Source organism: Agelaius phoeniceus, chromosome 2, assembly GCF_051311805.1.
Source record: "Agelaius phoeniceus isolate bAgePho1 chromosome 2, bAgePho1.hap1, whole genome shotgun sequence".
In the NCBI taxonomy this organism is placed as follows: domain Eukaryota; kingdom Metazoa; phylum Chordata; class Aves; order Passeriformes; family Icteridae; genus Agelaius; species Agelaius phoeniceus.
This window is the reverse complement of record NC_135266.1, coordinates 19,366,423-19,384,856: the sequence shown is the minus strand read 5'-3', so window position 1 is coordinate 19,384,856 and position 18,434 is coordinate 19,366,423. Positions and strand designations below refer to the sequence as shown.

Genomic DNA, 18,434 nt, shown 5'->3' with positions numbered 1-18,434 from the left:
CAGAACTTTCACCATCACAGATTCACAAAGTGCAGTTTCTTGAAGCAACAGGTGATAGATTATTGTTAGATTGCTGGTGATAAATTCACTCAACCTGAAAATATGAGCGTGTAGTGCTCTGTGCAAGTGTCCTTGTGTGTGCTTTGATGTGGTTAGAGGTACAAATCTTACCCAAGAGGTGTCCCTGCTTTGGAGGGCAGAGCAAGGAGCGAGCCTGTCAAGTGAACATTTTCTGTGAAGTTTGTTTGTATTGCGATCCTCCACAATGGAGGATTTCAAGTATCAATTTTTTATTTTTTTAGAAAAATGGAAGTGTGACTGTAGTCAAGAATAATTGCTTATCTGTTGCTGCCATCAGAGATGGTGGGGAGGAGATGTTTTCTCATTTTCATATTGGTTGATGTGTTCTTTTTAATATATAAATTAAATGACGAATAACGAGTTTTTTGTTCCCTTCAGTCAAACTGAGTTTTGTAGCTAATGGTTGAAACAAAGACAGCATAGAACCATAACAGCTCAGTATCCTCCTCCCAGCTGGGAAAGTGGCAGGGAAGTTCCTCTGACATCTGCCAGAATTTTACTCACACTGTTAATCTCTTTGAAGGACCAGATTTATTACAATGTTTGTTATGAAAGGAGGAGGGAGAGGGAGGGTAATGGCTGGCACAGAGATTTGGGTGCTCTCCTGTGCTTCACTGAGGTAACATCAGGCTATGAGGCTTTCAGTCCCCCCCAGACCTCATTCAGCTGTTAAGCCCAGCTCAAGCCCAGGTGCAAGATGAGCAAGCGGCCCAGATCATGGTTCTTGCTAATTTCATTGGCAAATCTCTGTATTTTTACAAGACACACCTGTCAATCTCCCACAATAACCAATGTGAACTTTGAGGGAAGGCAATACACAGAGGCAGCAGCTGGCAAGTAATGGTGGAGTGGAAGCAAGGCAACTGGGATTTTAGAGAGGCAGGGAATAGGAGAAAAAGCCTTCCTGCAGCTGGGGCTGACTGTGCCCAGGCAGCTGGGAGTGTGTGACCACCACGAGGGCGCTGTGCTGGGGCAGGACAACAGCGAGGGAGGAATGGGAGCTCTCATTCAGGTCATCATCTCCTGCTGGCAGGCATGCTTGTGCTGGATTCACAGGGTGCAGCAATGGAAAATCTCAGAACACACTGGAAAACCTAAGCAATTCACTGATTCACTGTTAGATGACAGGCAGGCCTTACTTAGTCTCTTTTTACCCTTCTCTTCCTATCTGAGTTTCTGTATTTGGCTGTCCAGCCTGAGATACTGTCAGGGGTGCTTCCCTCCCTGCCTTTTGATGATGTGGATGGTGAAACTGCCTGACAGATGATGTTTGGATGCTGGCTTGCTCACAGCAAAGACCAGACTATGAGCAGCCAAGCTTAAAACCTTAATACCTCTGCTATTTTAAAAAAACCAAACCCAAACCAAACCAAAAAACACGACAGGAACCAAAACCCCAGAATTCTGAAAGTTTTTTTCTGGAAAAAAAGACTTAGCTGTTGCATCAAGAGTCTTCTTTGCTGGGGAAAAAAAAAAGTTAGGTGTTTTTAGTCAGTCTTTTCAAGGGACAGAATGCCAGTATGCTAATTATCATGATAATGACATTTTTTAGAATTGCTGTTGGTGAATCTTAGTGATGTACATGATTGAAATTGTAAAATGGAGCTTTCAAAGAAGAAAATAGCCAGAAAAGCCATTACCTTTTGAAGGCAAAAATAGTATGAAATTAATTGTTTGTCCTAGGAAACCTTTATAAAGGATACCCTTCCTCTCTTTGTAAGTAAGAAGAACAGGAGATGGTAATTCTAAACAGAAAAAACATTTTAATACTTTGTGTTCCATGGTCAATTTTAGTGCAGGTCTTCTGACAAACCAAGGGAGGAGCCATGTTGTGAGTTCAACTGAAAACCTTATCTCAGGATCTGGAATATGAGTAACCCAGAGGGATTTGCTCTCCAAGACATATCAGAGTAACTCCATTGAGTTCATGTCATTTATTTCCACTTTCCACTTTTTCAAACTGCTTTATTTTAAATTAAGTGAGATTTATCTCAGGCAACTCTAGTTTTGTGTAGTCATTACTAGTTAATCAAGCATGGCCATTACTTTCCAAAATATTTTTATTACAGCTTTAATAAATAATTCAAGATATGTGATCATTTTCATTGCTGTCTCAAGACTGAGCATTTCTAGCGGCCTTCAGGCAGCTGCCTAATTTATCCAATGCACGTTATGGTATTGGAAAAGTGATCTCCATCTCTAGGAAAGGAGGTACATATTCAAGGCTAGGAATAGCTGGCATAGCAGTTGGTTTATGCTGATATTTTATTTTGGCAATCACCAGCTTTCTGACAACATTCAGTGTTTGCAGCTGTCCCTATTAGGACATTAGCTCATATGCCTGCAGTAAAGATTTCCTTTCTTTAGTTACAGTAGAATGAGACAAATGTTACATTGCATTTATTTTTTTTTCAGTTAATTCATGCTTTTGCTGGAAAATGTACAAACAGGAGTGCAGGAGAGAAGGGTATTGGAAACAGAAGTGGGTGGGAAAGAAAAGAACCTGCACAACTTGGGAAAGAGCACCCAAATTTGGCCCATGGGGCAGAGGGAGATGATTATGGCAGGAAGAGAGAGGTGTGAGACAGTGAAAGTATGTTGGACTGGGAGCTCCTTTGGGGTTAGGAGAAGCAGAAGGTTGAATGCATCTGCTCATGATGCATAGAGTCTGGCTTTTACCCATGGATCTTAAAGGTCCTTTTTGACAGAGAATTGGATTTACTCTTGAAACACTAACTTGAAAAACAACCCACCCTTTCTTATTTTTTTTCCTTCTGAAAAGTGGTTTGGAACTCTGAGTTTCTTCTAGGTACACTGTTGCCAAAATGTGAATCCTGAACCTTTAAATCTGCAGTGCAGACCCGTTACAGTGGAGGAAAATAATAAAGTTTGATCATTTTGGGGACCCAAGTGTTAGAAAGCTTTTTATAATGTTTCTTTGTATCAAAACTCTTTGGTAGATGCAATAATAGGGATCAAAGCTGAGTTTGAGCTTCAGGTATGAGAGGGGACTGCTGTCTGTTGATTCCAGAAGCAATCAAAAAAGAATTACCTTGCATGATCAGCTCAAGAGTTTGTTAATTTATTGGCTTGGCAACAGTTGCATAGAGCTGCTACATGGGTGGGATAAAATTGCTTCAGTTTATAGGGAAGCATAGGAAATCTTGTAAGTAAAAGGTATATGAGAACCTAGAAACATGGTTAAAACTCTCTTAAAAGGAGGCAGAATCATAGATTTTCTGCTTGGCTTCTGAAAGAAAGATGAAGTGTGATCTAGTTGGAGTAATGACATTTAATTAAAATTGAGCATTCATGAGAAGCAAAAGTATGATTTTATTGGCTTTTTTTCCCTATGGATTTTTAGGTAGGAGCATATGTAAAGTCATTGAAGCATTTCTGGTATTTTGAAGCTTTCTGGTATTTGGATTCAAATTGCTGCTGGTAATGCCACTCAGAATTAAGGGAAAAGATATCAGATAATATCACAGTTATGCAGCCAAGGTAGTACTTGTCTTTTTGTCTTTTTTCTTTGTTTTTTTTTTCTTTTTTGTTTTCCTAGTTTCTTTATTAATTTATTCAGAGTATATTGAGCTCAGGACCAGTGAGCAAAATATTAGCAACTACAGAGCTTAACCCAACTACTGAATCAATCTCTCTCAGAAATGAGTACTTGCTGCATTCTCAAGTGACCATTTGGTACACCAAATTGCCATCTCTTGCCTGGTGTCACTGTAAGAATGCCTTAAAGAAATGGCACTATCCCTTTCCCAAGGAATAACAGAGCTTGCATACAATACGTGGATAAGATATTCTTAAGTGCCCCATGTTCACAGTGTTAAACCACCGAGCCAGGTCTGGACTTTATACTTCCTCTCTTTTTATTTTTTTTATTATTATTAATTGTATAGTTATGGTATTGTAGTGCTAGATACAGTTAGTGATGAACATTTTCTGGGAAAAAAAAAACTTATTTCAGAAATCATGCTTGATTGCTCTAATCAGTGTTAATAAGCAGGCAGGAGGTAAATGTTGGTCCATTCATCTTACATGTTCTGAGATTGTAATGTGTAAAAAAATACTGCCTCCACACACCCCAAGTCTCTCTGTCCCAAATCCTCCAGCTGCACCAAATCTTGAAATTCAGTGAATTATTCAATGGCTTTTTCTCAAGGCAAAGATCAGATTAAAAGCTGCCTTCGTGAAGAAGGCACCAAGAAGTCGCCTTTTTTCCCAAACAAAGTTTGGTCCATCATGCAGCCAGCTCCAGACAGGATGCATCAGGTAGAAGTAGATGGGTCACTCTTCCAGTGTTTTGGGCATAAGGGACTCATCCATTTCTCCAGTTATTATTCTGTTGGGATAACTCTTGAAATCAGGCTAGGAGAAGTTTTTTACCTTGTTTTGTACTAGCAATATGAAGTTTGTCTGTATTTTTGTTTGAACGATAACATCAAGATTGAAAATTTCTGTTACTGCTAAGTAAAAGTGTAATTAATATAGGGCTAATGCTTTGACAGGGAAAAAAAAATCTCCAAACCAGATGCTGATATTAATTGGACAGTGAACTGCTTGAAATCATTCATTAGCCTGTAGGTACAGTGTTCTCAATCAGCTGCAGTTTCATTTCAGACAGAAAGTGATAAGATAATCTCATTTTAATTAAGGTGATATTATAAATTAACCTGTCAATAAATGGCATTAACTTTTTCAGCAGTGAGTTACAAGTGGATGGATTCATAGCACTGTTCTTTTGCCAAAAGACAAATATTGTATTCAGTGCCAAGTTGTTAAATACTAATGAATAATTTATTTAATGAATTTTGTCTTTCTCTGTTCACAATGTGACTGACTGAGCACCAGCCATCTCCAAATGTTCTGTTCTTCATAATTACTCTGAATTTTGGACCTTACTGCTTCAACTCTGCTACCCAGCATGCTAACTCCTTTGCTCTATTTTGGACAAGATAAGTACATTATCTGTTAATTTCCCTGATTCAGCTGAGAACTATTTTATATTAAAGGTTTTGTTGGGAAAGCATATTGTTAATTAATTTTTAAATTCAGTTTCTGCAAAAGGTTAGCATGTGTGTTCTCTGTAAACCTAATTCTGAAAATGATCATGAAAGTGAATCCACAGTGGCTCAGACATCAAAGTGAATTAAAAATGTGGTGAACTGCCGAAATACTTTATACTATACCTGGTCAGATCCAGGTCATTATTCTCTTTTGAAAGATTATTAGGGCTTTTGGAAGAAGAGAGAACTATCTCCAAAAACATTACTTGAAGAAAATTGGCTTACTATGGGCATCTAGTGTAAAGTAACATGTGATAAAATTATTTCCAAGATTTGTAAGTGCTTGTAGGTCCAGCTGTTTTTTTACTGAAATGTTGGTGCTGAAGCAGCTCTCTTTAGAAGATAGTCTACATGTTTAGTATCTTTTGATACAATTTAAACCAAACCAAAAAGTATGGCATGTTCTGGTTTACTATACTGCAGTGAAATGGAAACCCAGTTTGCACCCCTTGGAAGTGGGACTGTGTTGGGATGAGACTTAGGCTGGAAGTGTTGCAGAGATCTGAAGGGGTAATCCTGAGGTATATCTGGAATTGGTGAACATCACTGCTGCTCCTCTTCTTGAGCAGTTGCTGCTGCTGCATTTTAGGCTCATGTGCTGCTCCTGCTGATTTGCCCCATGCCCTGTATAATCTGGTTTGCATGAAGGCACTTGACATTTTAAGCTTTTTTTTTTTTTTAGCATATTTTTCTTTTTGTCATCTTCTGACATCTGCATGCTATTTAAAATAGCACTACTATTCACTACTACCCCATCTGCTTCTTGAAGGCTACCAAATGTGCTTCTCTTGGAAAAGATGTTGTGTCTTTTTTCTCTTGCCCTCTTAGCAGACACCTTGGGGGCTGTTGCTGAGGGCTGGGGAGATCTTTTTCCCTGCCTGAGTGTAAAAGAGGGAGGCATGTGCTGGAGCTGGTGTGCAGTCTGGAGTAGAGGCTGGAGAAATAGGGCTTCAGTATTCATTGCTGGAGCTCTGCTGGGAGCACTTGTGGGATGTAGGTCAAAATATTTCAAGAGCAAATTCAGTTTGTTTAGTCCCTGAACAGAGATCGTTTGCCTTACCTGGTCTGTCACAGGCAATAGCTTTTAACCAATCTTTAAAATCAATTGGGGTGATTATGTTTATGGCACAATGGCTGCTACTGAAAGTCTCTGTCCTGTAGGAAACCAGGACCCAGGTCCTAAGCATAAGTGCTTTGAGCAGTAGTCAATTATTTGATGGCTGGCTTTCTTCCTGCTATTTCCATGACGTTATGTGTGGTGTTACCCTAAGGCATATTGGGATGCTGAAGTGGAACTTTAATTACTATTTTTGATTGATCTGGGAGGGCATGGTGGGGATGGGGGGGTATGTGGATCCACTAGTTAAACTTTAAAATAAAAAACAGCAACAGAAAGAAAAAAAACCAAAAAACCAAAAAAAACCACCAAAGCAAAAAAAAACCCAAAAAAACCCCACAAGGTACTGAACAGTGTGATTCAGTTACACTGAATCACAGTTATTCTGCCTTTGCAAAACATAATAATTACTTTTTAATTCTTATTTCCTGCCTGAATTAATTGCATTTTGTACTCAAATATGTTCTTCTGAATTATTCTCTTCTTAAGTGACTTCCTGCTTAATTGCATTTTTAATTACATGCCCTTCATAGTAACATAAATGTTTGTATTTGTCTCCTGTTCCCTAGTTTTTGATATATTTCCCCCACAGTCCGCACATTTCAGTAGTGCTTTGAGCTCCCACTTTGTTTTGCCTGAGTTCACTGTAGGTACCAAAGGCTGTTGATTTTCTGGGACTTGGCAGTATCACCTATTTTAAGGAAGACTAGGCAAATTCCATGTTACTGTACAGTACTGTATCAGCTGGGGCAGGAGAACTGATATTGCTCAGAGACTTCCAAAGGATCCATAGCCTCGAGAAAAATGTGGAGAAAATACAGATTAAATAAAATAAATATTTTTTTTCTACATCTCTAACAGTGCTGTGACTCACCAGGAGGCAAGAAAAGAAGCTGATTTTCCTTCAGCCGCTTGCAGAGACTATGTACACACTTTCCTTAGATTGTTGAATGATAAGTAGAAAATTAAAGGATGGCCATTGGGGGATTTCATCCTAAGTGGAGGAAGCTTTTCTCAACTCAAACTTCCAGAGAGCAAGCTGTCTTCCTAGGGAGGCACTGGGGAAATACTTCACCAGGTTTTGTGCTTAGAAGGGAGCAAGCCTAGCTGTCCACTGTTGGATTAGTATGAGCCATGGAGTATTTCAGAATATACCCCATCTGAGAAAGAGCTCTTCTTTTCCTCTCTGAAGATATTTTTGCTAATTTAAATTAATAGTGTTTTGGCATCAGGAAAGAAAAGGAGTTCATGCTTGCTTGTGGCACTTGCAAATATGAGGGCAAAACTCTTTCCTTAGCAGCAGGGATGGTTTTACATGCTGTGTGGAAAGTACCTGTGTGCTGGTCTGCCATCAATGCCTTTCTCATTGGCCTGTTGTTAATGACAGGCCAACCGTAGGAGTCTACATTTCTTCTCATTTTAGTTTTCAGATGTTCAGTTTTCTACAAATCTTAATCTTTAAACCCCAAATCTTTTTAGCAGGAGAGCTGGGGTGTACTTTAAATTGTCTAAGCTTGAATGAAGGACTATGGCTTTGGTCGATGGATGCTTTCTGACCATTGATGATTGCTTTAGCTGCCAGCCCAGGGCTATTAAATGAATGGAAATTCTATAACAGGGTGGCAGAGCCAACAGACAAGTGCCTATTCTGGGCTTGCTCATTCTGCCAGACAACAAAAATGTTGGGAAGCCGCGTAACACTCGCATTGTGATTAGATGCATCACTTATTCATGTTCTGCAAAATAAACACATTTAGATGGCTGACCATGATAAGCATTTGGAGAAGTAATAGTCTTTAGGCATCAGCAAAGACATAATTAAACTGAATATTGAAAAGAGCTTCACAGCTGTGAGTACAGTTAATCAATGAAATGGGCTCTCAAAAAAGCCACATCAGTCCTACATTTTTGGGTCCAAGAATAACATCATTAATACCCTACTAAAAGTGATGGAGACCAGCCTTCTGTACCTCAAAGTGAACAGTAACCATCTACTGCCCTCCTCTTAGGGAGCTGCTGCACTGTAACCCTGCTGGGGATGGGCCTGGAGTGGGTTGGTTCGCAAGAGGAAACACTTGCATGTCAATTATAGCAAGAAGGATTGCTAATAGGAAGTTGGTGTGTTCAGCACTGAGATAGTGCACAGTGCTGTTGCAGTCACGGTACAAATCCTTAGGCTCTTCCTTAATAAGAGGAAATTTAATTTTCCACAAGAAGAAATTTTATGCTACTGTGTTCCACCTATTAATGTCTTTGTGATCAGAACATTCACTGTGAGCCTAGAATTAAAAAATCACAGAATATGCTGAGTTGGAAGGGACCCATCAGGATCATCAAGTCCAGCTCCTAGCCCTGCACAGGACACTGCAAGAATCACATCATGTGCCTGAGAGCATTGTCCAAAGTATTGAGTAGCTCTGCAAGGAACAGGGGAATTGCACTCAGTCATCATGAGTGCCTTTCAAATTGAGATATTCTACAAAGACAGTAGGGAACAAGAAAAAAGTCAAGTTGGCAAAGAGTGAAATATAAGGAAACCATAATGTAAAGTGGAAAAGAAGAAATCATGTAGCAAAAGGAGAGGCTGGAAAGTTGAGAAAAGTGGTGGAGAAAGTTGTTAAATAACGAAGGAAATTAAAGGTGAAGAGAAATTATGCAAATTAGTGAAAACCAGAGAAACAGATTGAAAGAGGAGGAAGAAGGCAATAATTTAACAGGCATACACTTTATTAAAAAATATGGATAAAACAGCAGTGAAAAGAGTGCCTGTGTATAACAGCTGTGCAAACATGCAAACCTCACTACTGATTAGATTTCTAGGATGTGTATTGGCAGATGGATTTACTTGGAATACTTCATGTAAGCCATAGGGTCAGCTGTGTCTTACTGGCCCTTCCTTTTCAAAGATAGACAGGGGACAGTAGTGTGGCAAGTTAAGGATGGAAATCCTCTTTCCAATTCTACTTTACTACTAATGTGCAGGTAGGCTGGTGATCTGGGGTGGTAGTGAACCTATAACATTAGATGGATGTTAAAATTATCTGTGCGTAAATCCCTTTCGGTGTCTTCACACCCTTAACACTCCTCCTAAGTGAGACTTCCCCAAAACTTCTGCTTATGAAATTTTGGCTGTTTTGTTTTCTCAGACTTCAAAATCTGAAATTTTTAGGCTTTTTTTTGCCTGAAGAGATGTGAGACCAGAAAAAATTGAGTTAGAAATACAAAAAGGTTATTACATTTTGTTATGTAAATCATGTATGCAATTTAGTAAAACCAAATCAAACCAAACCAACCAAACAAACAAAAAAAACCCCAAAAAGAAAAAAAGGAAAATCCACCCAGAACACAACCCTCTCTCCCTCAACAACTGGCCAGAGGAAGATGAGTCAATTTTCAGGATACTCAATGTCAAAGTGGAAAATCCTGGTGTATGTGAGTTATTGTAGCTCCACTGCTGGCAGCTTTATGAATCAGGACTATAGGAAACAAGGCTGTCATCTCTCTTGCTTTTCATTTGATTTATAACTCCTTAACACCCAGCTTCTCATCTCTATTGGACTCTTACCTTGGGTAAAGTGAAGTAATAGAGTTATTATGTCTTGTGGAAGGAATATGCTTCCAAAGACTTGTGTGATTTGATTAGATGGACAGTGGTAGAGTGACTTTCTGAATAGTTCTATTTATTGATAGGAAAATATGTGTGGAACTTAAAATCTGTGGTGTTTCAGAATAAGATGTCTCGGTCCTGTTGAAATCCAGTGATATTTTAGTGACAGAGTAAGCTTTTTAAATTTCCAGTCTTTAAACTCACAAATGGAACTGTAAATGTCCCCTTCCAGTTTTCATTTTACATTGGTTTGTGCTGTCACCCAGTCTCTTCTTCATGTTTTCAAGCAATCACCCCATCCTAAATCAGAGCTAAAAAGCTGCATACCCCCAGATAGAGAACTTCTATTGGCTGTATTGGAATTAACCAGATTAGTTTAGATTAACAAAGTTCTGAGTTTAGTTTTCTCTGCTACTTCATACTTTGTATAAAGTGTTTTCCAAGATCACCTCTTTGAAGAACTGTTTACATGTGACAGAGCACTCACTCAGTTAAGCAGTGATTTGGTGATCTTTGAATTACAAATCTCTGTGTAAAATTGATATTTTGGGGTATTACTCTGCAGCATGAAAATTGTTTGAATTTTCCTCCACTCCATTGCTAGCTATATATGTTGTCAAGGTTTCTCATCAATCATCAGTACATTTATTCTTTGAGTTTGTTTTCTTGTTAACTGGATGGCGACTCTTGGCAGTCAGCATCATTGTTTGAGTTTCTGCAGACAAATATGCAGAAACTGCTGTGTTGGGTGGAATAACTGGGTGGTACAAATAAGAATGTAAAGGTTATTTACTTGTTGGTGCATGGTGACCTGAAATTAAACTGGGACATGGTGGGGCCTTTTGCAAAGAACCAGCACAGTGGTCTGCCAGAGGTTGAGAGCCTGATATGGTTTAGTCCCTGTTTTACTTACAATTGAGAGCCAATTGAAAAAAACAGGACTTTAGGATTTAACTCAGTTGGTTTAAATGGGGCAAATGAAACTTGGCATAAGAGAACAACTCTTGGATTGTGCACTGGGTGGTGCTTCCAGTTCCCTGTCTGGGAACATTGCCTCCCACAGCACATCTGTGTTGGTTTGATTAAAGGTAAAGCAGTTGAAATGATGAGTTTCCTCAGCAGGCAAAATAGAAAAGTCTTGATCTGAATACAAAACACCTATTACTTCTCCTGGAATTATTCAGTGAGGGACATACTAGAAAGAGGGTCAATTCTTAGCTGAGAATAAAAATGAACAAATCAAATATTGAACTACCAGGGAGCTGACATTGTTTCAGCTCTTAGATTTTTTCCCTCTTACACATTATGTCTATAATGTTAATTAAGTTGTATTGCAGTCAGTAGGTTTCAGCATATCTAATTGCCACCAGGTGGAATGTAAGTTCTTCTGTATGCCTGCCTTCTATTTCAGAGAGGAAAGAAGGGAATATTTTTATTCTCTAAGTTTGTTTTGGTTGTTTTTTTCCCCTTGCTTTTATTTTTTTTTAATGTGTTTAGGCTTTTTGTTTTGGTGGGTGGGGTTTGGGTTGTTTGTTTTTTTTTTTTGGGAGGTGGGTTGGTTTGATTTTGTTTTCTTTCTCCTGTTGATTTGGAGGGACAGAATGTTTGATAAATGGATGCCTTAAGCTTTCACCCAACCTCCATAACCAAACCCCTACAAATTCCCCCATACTTGAAGAGGTAATTGTTACCTTGTAGCACTCTGTTTTGAATAGGAAAAAAAAGTGAACTGGCTGATACTGGAAATCACTAATAAGTGATTAAATGTTGAATGACCAAAAATTGGAATCTCTGTGCTACCTAGGTTGCCTTCTATGCTCTGTTTCCCCACCAACTGAGCATTTCCTTGAGTAGGAAGGTACAGTGCACACAGAATCAGCAACTCTGCCTATACAGAAGGGAAATATTTTAGTTCTTCACTGTGGGTCAGGAACTGCAATCAGTAATACAGGGGAGGAAAAAAGACGCCAGTGAAAGTGCTGGACTGGTTCAGCAAACACTTATGCATATTAGGTATAACTAATTAACCTAATATCAGCCTTTGCCAACATCAGCATGTATTGCTTAAAAACTCAGGATGAAGCCAGAAGGTAGAAAAATTAAATCTTGGTTCATGCAAGAATAGCTGATAGGTTATTACTCTGTCTCTCTACTTGGAATTGTACTATTTCTGTCTGTAACTTACAATTAATATAATTCTCTGGAGAGCATTAATTTGCCATACCTTAAGTTATCAAAATTATGTTCTCAAATTTTTAATTTTTCTGTAATGCAGTTATCATGTCTTTTTCTTCCTCTGCACATTGCATTGAGCATTAACCAGAAAGATATTAAGTTCCTTGTCTTTACTCCAGAAAAGGTAGATTGCTCTTTTTCCATGATGTCATCTTCTTTTATCCACTAAATGGATAAGTAGATAATGGCATGGCTCTAACAATAGTAGATAGAATAGGAAGACTCTCACAAATTTTCCATAATATTTTCTTTTTATCATCTTACTCCACTGCTGAATGTTTTCTAAAACAAATTTGGTTGGAGCTGTGTGTCTTTCTACTCTTTTGAAATTACCAACAGTCTTGCTTGATAAACTTTAGGGATCATAAAGAATTTAAACAGAATAATTTTATCACACTGGGGGTACTCTCAGTTGGGCATATGAGCCCATAAAGCCCCTAATGATTTTTGTAATAACTCACCACAACATGCCCTGTTGTATTGCAGCTATTAAGAAAATCTAATTTCCAGCAGTGCAAGACCTTTCTGAAACTTCTGCCCTTCTTTGCAGGGCTGAGCAATGGGAGTGGTCAGTCCAGGGCAGTGAGTGGGGATATGTGGTGTAAATCCCCTTTCCTCCACCCCCAACCAAACAGTCAGACACTCCAGAAAATTCCAGGGATCAATCCTGCAGCAAAAGTGGTATAAAAGAGACAGTATTTTAGTAAGGGCATAGTGACTGAATGAGAAATATGGTGCTAATAGGAGTGCATAATAACTATATAGAGAAAAGAATAAAGAAAAACAAAGAAATGGGAAAAGCAAGGAAGATACAGGACCAATCAAGATGTTATATTTTTAAGACTTCATTTTATTGATCTTTTATTGTTTTATCAAATCAATAGTGAAAGATATTGCCACAGATAGCACTTTTGTTGAACTTCATATTTCAAAGAAATTTTCACTTAGAATGGCAGCTTCTCTGTCCCATTATTTGTAACATGCATTTTTATTATGATTAGGAAACTGAATTTTTAAAATTATAACTTTTTACTTCCTTGCTGTCTTGGAATGAATGATCTTTGCAACAGAGACTTCTTTCCTACTGGTGTAGAAGGAGATTACCTCGTGGAGAATGCTCCTGAAATATAAATAATGTATCCTCAGGAACTGTAGAACGATGTAGGTGGAGGACTAGAAAAAACTGAATGTTTGCCAGGCTCATCTATTTTTTATCAAAGCTGGTTAAATCTAGTTGTCACAGCCCAAGATATTCACAGATCTTGGTAAAAGCCATTCTTCTCATAAGTCTTATTTCTTTAACCAAAAATTGCAGTTACACTAGTTCTTTAAAGACTTGCAGGGTCTAGGAAGCTTGTTATGGTCTTGTAGTTTTGTTTGGGTTTTTTCCCTTGTTTTTTTGGCTCTTTTTTAATACAGATTTCAACTCATTTTGTTGACAAGTTGAGACATTATACATTTTTTCATATGGATCTCTGATACAACAGAAAAAATAACCATTTTTAATTAAAAACTTGTTTTTACTTTAATTGAACTGCCAGGTTTTTCTCTGAGGACAACAGAGCTAGTTCACGAAATAGACTTACCTTTAGGCACATTTGAAAATTCAAGCCCTTAATGTGTTTTGGAAGCCAAAAGAGTTTAAATAGCCAGAAAGTTAGCTGTATGAATTATTATCAGAAGATATTTTAATGTCATTGCTTCCTATTATCACTTGGATAGGTTTGATAATTTTTGGAGTAACTCCAGTGGGGTCATAAAGCACATGTGATAGAGGGTGTGTGTGTGTATACCAAACATAAATACAAGTGCATAGATAGTGTCTGGCTATAACAGAAGTAGAATGCTTGCAGGCACGCTGACACATGCCAGGGCAGAAGAAAGAGAGCCCTGTAATAAAATCTCATTGAGGATGCAGAGAGAATGTTTCAGCATTAGGCATTCTCCTCATGTTTCACATAAATGCATCCTCCTCTCATGAGGGGATGAACAGTGCGTTTGCACCGGCTCATTCAAATTGAACGTTGGTAAAAGAAGAGTCTTGAGCAAACACTGAAGAGTCTGGCATTTTTTAAAGACAGGGGAAAGGTTAACCTGACTGCTGTTTAAACTGCTGTTTATTGGATATTTATTTGCTGACTGTGTTTATTGAAGGTGGTGTTGAAAAGATCATTGGCAAGATTTCGGATGGCTGCATAGCACAGGTCAGAATTCTATTAAACTAATGCAGTTTTTACAATGAAGTTTAGATCTTCATAGGTGACTTAGTAAGTTGTTTTTAATATCTGAAGGTGGATAGATTGTATTTTTCTGGAAGATAAAAGAAGGTAGGATGTGCCTTCTCGGTATCATTTCCTTTCTCACAGCACTGCAGCTTTAACTTTGCTTAGGGCTATAGTAAATGAGGAGCTTCCCCTAGATCCAGCATTTACAAACCAGAACATTTATTAAGAATAATTAGATTTCAATATGAATGCTTTGTTTTTATTATTTTTGTTTGCTGTTTCAAAAATAACAGAGCTTGCTGAACTTGCTAATTTTCTCCTTAATGCACTGAGGGGCTGCATGGGGGAGAGTCACAGCCACTCTTTTGGGTGAGGCACAGGGTCATCTTGCAGTGCCTTAGGCATATTTAAAAGCATCACTTGTTAATTTTTAGAAACAAAAGGTAAGGCAGTATATGGACACTAGATCTGATCTTGCATTTTACTCACAGTGAAGAGATTTAGAAGAACAAAGGAATTTTTGAGCTATTCTAATTTTACACTGGTTTAACTCTCCGACCTTGCAATAGACACATGCACACAGGCACCACCCCTCTATGTAGCTGAATGTCAGAAATAAATTCATTCACTGTTTCAGCAGGGCTCTTCTTTAGTGGTGTCTGAAACATTAGGGGAAGTCTTGTGTTACAAATGCATTTGAGGTGTTATTTCCTTCTCTTCCTCTGCATGCACATGCTCACTGTTTATAATTTTTTTTATTTTGAAGGCACTCTTTCCAGGACTTTTATGGTGATTTGTTATTTTTTATTATTTAATTTATCTACTTTTCCCCTGTCTTTCTAAGAGATTGGATAAAAAGTTTTGTAAATTAACTGCTGCAATGAAAGTATGTGTTCATGGTTGTGAGGTCTTGCTTACATAGTGAAAGTAGTCAGCAATATTTCCTCAGGAGAGCTGCACTAGGAAAATACTCAAAATAGCAGTGTTTTGTTTTAAAAATGTGTGTGTATGCATGTCATTTATGTATATAAATATATGCTATATATGTCTAGAGCTGGTATTGAATTGTCTATGCAAAACAGACAGGTATGGTGTTTGTATTAGTGGCACTGCCTTCAGATTGCTTAGACATTCTTCCATGGACACTCTGGATTGGAGGTTCCTAGAGGAATAACACGAACTCACATGCAGCTCATCTTGGGGCTCGCTGGCTCTGTTTGGATATTCAGTGTAGAGAAGCAGTGAGCAGTCACATGTTTTGTACCTGCTTCCTTGGACAATTTGATTGCATTAGTGGTCTCAGGTGAATGGTAGAAACCAGGCAGCCCTGCTGTCATTACTGGGAGTAAGCAAGGTCAATAAGCTTATGCAGCCTCTAAAGCATTTCATTACTGAGATGTGGTTTTCTTTTGTTTTGGTTTATTTGTTTGTTTTGTTGTTGTTGGTTTTTGTTTGGTTGGTTGGTTTTAATTTTTGTTTTGGTTTTGTTGTTATTGTTTTTGTACTAGGACAAACAATCTTGCACTGGGCTCTGTGTGTGTATTTACTGCAGTGACACTTGAAATCAGAGCAACTCTGGAATCCTAAGACTGTAAGGTGTGCTCCAGAGCTAGATAAATGATTCCTGTGAGTTTCCTATGTATTTATTAATAGATGACATGGTTTGATTTTATGTTTGAATGAAAGTATTATGTGAGCAGAACATAGCTTACTCAGTTCCAAAGGATTTCTTTAAATACTCACCCCTACCATCTCTTTTACAGCAGCTAATTTTGGAAACACTGGGTGCGATCAATTTTGAGTGAAAGGGCCTATGATGGAAAAAGGCATGACATGAAGCCTAGAGAATTATTGTGGTCCATGGCATTGCTTTGCTGCCCCCATGGTTGTCAGATGCTCTGGATTTGACTGTATTTATTGCTTGGTACAGTGTGAACTGACAGGCAGCTCTGTCATGTGCTAGTGTTTGAGAGAGGGGAAAAAAAAGTGATGCATGTTCAGACTTGCACCACTTTCAATACTGGTTAAAAGCCTAAAAGACACTAATCCTTCCTGGGTGGGACAGCTGTATGTGGTTTGGGTGGCCAGGTCTTGGTAGCAGGGACATGGGGGGCTTCTGTGAGAAGCTGCCAGATGCTTCCCTGTGTCTGGCAGAGCTGATTCCTGGTGGCTCCAAGACAGACACGTCCCCCAAGGCTGAGCCAGTCAGGAATGATTGTAATGCCTCTGTGTTAACATATTTAAAAAGGGGGAAAAAAAGTTATTGTATGGATGCAATTGTGGCCAGAGTGAGAATATGTGAGAGGAACAATTATGGCCAGTGAAGGAGGGGCAGGAGCTGCTCATGGCACCAAAATTGAAATTCTCCTGCAGCCCATGGTGAAGGAATTGTGCCCTGGCAGCCCATGGAGGACCATGGGGGTGCAGAGATCCACCTGCAGCCTGTGGAGGAGACCCACAGTGGAGCAGGTGGATGCCTGGAAGGGACCCTGTAGGAGACCCATGGAGAGAGGAGCCCACACTGCAGCAGGTTTTCTTGCAGGACTTTTGAGTCCACGGGGCCTCATGGACTGCATGAGCAGCAGGCTGTGTTTGAAGGGCTGCACAGTATGGAAGTGTTACCCACGTTGGAGCAGTTCATGGAGAACTGTTTCCTGTGGGAGGAACCTCACGCTGATTTCTTTTCCCTGAGTAGCATCAGGAAGAACTTGTGATGAACTGACCATAACTCCATAACTCCCATTCTGTTTCTCCCTGCGCCACTTTGGGGGGCAAAGGTAGAGCTGGGAATGAAGGAAGGGTGGGGGAAAGATTTTTTTTTTAAGATTTATTTTACTTTCCATTATCCTGCTCTGATTTTGTTAGTAGAAATGCAGTTATTTCCAATTTGAGTCCATTTTGCCTGTGATGGTATCTGGAGAGTGATGTCTCTCTGTCCTTATCTCAACCCATGAACCCTAAGTTATGTTTTTTCTCTGCTGTTCAGCTGCAGAGAGGAGCAATAGGGCAGCTTTGGTGGGGGTCTGGCACTCAGCCAGGGTCAACCCATAACAACAGCTTCTTCCTATCCCATACACATGGCAGGTTTTGATTGCACTGAATTTTATGCTGTTGTATCAGTGTTCGGGAGTTGTGTGTTGGAATTTTTAAAAAATTATTTTATTTCTAAATCAACTCATTTTGAACTCTTTTTTTGAAAACTGGGAGTCAAATCCCAATGCTATCTTAAATGTTAATTAACTTTCAGTACCAGAACATAGTTTCTTGCTTTTCTGAAATCTGATGATTAATGCTTTTGTTTACTTCTAAGTGATATGTTGTCATGTCATCACTGAAGCCCTGCTCCTTTTCTAAAATTGATGTTCTTGGCTTTGCATGGGCAAATGTTTTCTTTTTCTTGCAGAAATGCCTTAACTTCTTGTCCAGAATCCAAATAATGAATGGAATTTAAAATTTTAATTAACCTTTCTTAACATCAAGTTTTACAGGATCATATAATGGTTTGTGTTGGAAGAGGTATTAACTATCATCTATTTTCAGCCCCCCTGCCATGGGCAGAGAAAACTTCCCCTAGAGCAGGTTACTCAGAGCTCCATGCAGCCCTGCCTTGAACACCTCCCGTAGTGGTGAGTCCATAACTGCTCTGGGAAGTAAGTTAGAATTAATCCTTTTTCCTGACTACCTATAAGAAAGATGAAGGCAATGACAGCCCATTTTCCTGTGTAAACAGGATGCTTTCAATATCATTGCATAGTTGATTCTGCTGATAAGCTCAGAGGGTTCTAGTTCTACAAAACTAATCAGTCATTTGGCAGCTCTGTGTGTCCACCTTTCACTTCTAAACGTTTCAAACATTTGTTTCTAGGAGAGCTGTCAGGCAGTTCTCAATCAATATTTATTGTATTCATATTTGTCAGAGAACATAAAGAATCTCTCTGGGTGTGTTATAATCTACATCACACCTGTGAGTGAGTGCAGCTTTTCAGTCGATGGTAGAGAAATGTCAAAGGAGCTGTGTGGTTATCCCTGTGTTGTTTCAGGATGGCAGTAGAATAATTAGCCATTTCTTGGAGGATATGTGTAGGGGGATAGAA

At 38.9% G+C, this 18,434-nt stretch overlaps 1 protein-coding gene across 6 annotated transcripts in view; it reads left to right on the top strand.

Moving 5' to 3' along the window:
• FRMPD4 (FERM and PDZ domain containing 4) overlaps nucleotides 1–18,434 on the top strand; it is a 403,725-nt gene that overhangs the window by 207,593 nt on the left and 177,698 nt on the right. The window contains exon 1 of one of the 6 annotated variants that reach the window (XM_077173145.1): nucleotides 14,144–14,319. The exons of the other annotated variants lie outside the window; for them this stretch is intronic. The gene's annotated coding sequence lies outside the window, so the exon portion shown is untranslated. Of the gene's footprint in view, nucleotides 1–14,143; nucleotides 14,320–18,434 lie in introns of those variants that run through there. 6 annotated transcript variants of the gene reach the window in all.